Genomic DNA, 1,854 nt, shown 5'->3' with positions numbered 1-1,854 from the left:
ATCCCGAAATTTACAATCTTAAGATTTTTTGTGTAAGTTTATTAACGTGAAGTCCACGTTGAGATCTTAAAAAAGAACAGTTTTGCAAATAAGCGAAGATGGCATGTCACAATTTACAAATTGCTTAATATCTGAAAACTTGGGTTTTGCAGATACGACTTCCTGTCTTAGCAGGGCAGTGCAGCTAATGAGCCAGGAAAGATGATTTAGAGGGATTTTATTAAAGGTTTCTTCTAGAAGGTTTTAAGAGTGTGGGAGGACAAACCTCATTTAATCATCTTGCGGTTTTGGAAAACCCAGGCGCAAACAGTTAGGGGCGATTTTTTACTGGGTTGGCTTTATTTTAAATACTAAATATTTGAAAACAAAAGTGAGTTGGAAAAGTAGTGGGACTATTGTTAGTGAGTGTGTACTCCATGCTCCAACCTCATGGAGGCGCCGATCTGTTCCGATCCGGCCCGACTGGATGTCTTCCTACAGGAAACGCACCAGCGAAAGCAGGAATACGAGGCAGCAGGATCCCGGGCAGTGTGACGTCACTCGCGGAAAGATTCTGTCCTGTTTTGCTGCAAATCCGATCCGTCCACTGACACCATCCTGCCGGCTTTCGCGATATCCGTTTTGTCAATTTTCCATCGCTCCATACCGGCCAGTTAGTTGATTTTCCTTTGGAATTTGCGGGATTTTCGCCGGGTTTTCACCTTCAGTATCGGTTGCAGTTCAGCTGCATTCCTGCTGTGGGTTTATTCAGCCAGACAATAGACGACATGTGCGTACTACGACATCGAGTGCACATGTGCACTCTGTAATTCAATTAAGTGCAATTCGAACGAGTTAATCGGGAATCATTGGTTTTTCTTCTCTGGGGAAAACCTCGGGTAATGTTCAAAAACTGGAAATTTGGCAGCAAACAGGTAGGTTGAAGTGATTGGGGGGCATGCTTACGGGCCTGTAGAGTAGGAAAGGTCGTTGTGCTCGCTTCTGGCTTATCGCTTTCATCGTTGCCTTTGTTATCGCATTACTTCACTCAATAGAATTATAAAATTTTCATTGGGAAATTACCGATCAAAAGCTACGGACGCAAAGCAATGAAAGCTGCGCTTATCAGGTAAGAACTGCGAGACTTCTACGGTTTAACGAGCAAGATTTCCTAACTATTACAGTCATCTGTGTATAATTCATTTTGCTGTTCCAAGCAACTTCGATATCAAACAGTGTATAATCTAGATATTCTGTCGAGCCCTTTGGGCGCGACACGGATTGGAACACCAGAAAATCTTCATCTCCATCTGATTTCCAGAGCGTTGTTTTCCTACCTACATCAGGCAATGTTTGAACTGGAAGTTTTGCCAGCAAATGCAAGAAAATGTTGTTGTCTAATTTCCTAAACATTGCCTGATGCAAGTAGGAAAACAACGCGTGGGGAATCAAACAGAGGATACTTTTCCAGCAGAACTTCTACATCAAACACTTTTTTCGGCCTGCGTCTTCAACCAACAACCGCTCCAATGAACGTGCGCAACTTTTCTCCTGTTGGAGCAAAAGCTTCTAGTCTTTCAAGCAACTAAATTTGCGGTTTACCGCGGGAACTACAATAGTTTTAGCGAGAAAAATTTCCGAACTTGCACTCACAATAACAAACTCATCAATTTCACTTTTATAAAAATGGGGCACAGGCACGACATTGACAAAATTTCAAAGAAAACATCTAAGTTTATTTAATCTTTCATTGTACATACTTTCCTGACTGTGTTTCAATTCCTGGGCTTCAGTCATTTATTGTCTATTTATCAATTAAAATACGTTTCGGTGTTTTCCACCATCATCAGTTTCTATGTGTAGCGTTGTTGCTAC

Source organism: Dendroctonus ponderosae, unplaced genomic scaffold (assembly GCF_020466585.1).
Source record: "Dendroctonus ponderosae isolate FM_Combo_2020 unplaced genomic scaffold, Dpon_F_20191213v2 Dpon_F_20191213_3, whole genome shotgun sequence".
Lineage (NCBI taxonomy): Eukaryota > Metazoa > Arthropoda > Insecta > Coleoptera > Curculionidae > Dendroctonus > Dendroctonus ponderosae.
The sequence above is the reverse complement of the archived record's forward strand: the minus strand, read 5'-3'. Positions refer to the sequence as shown.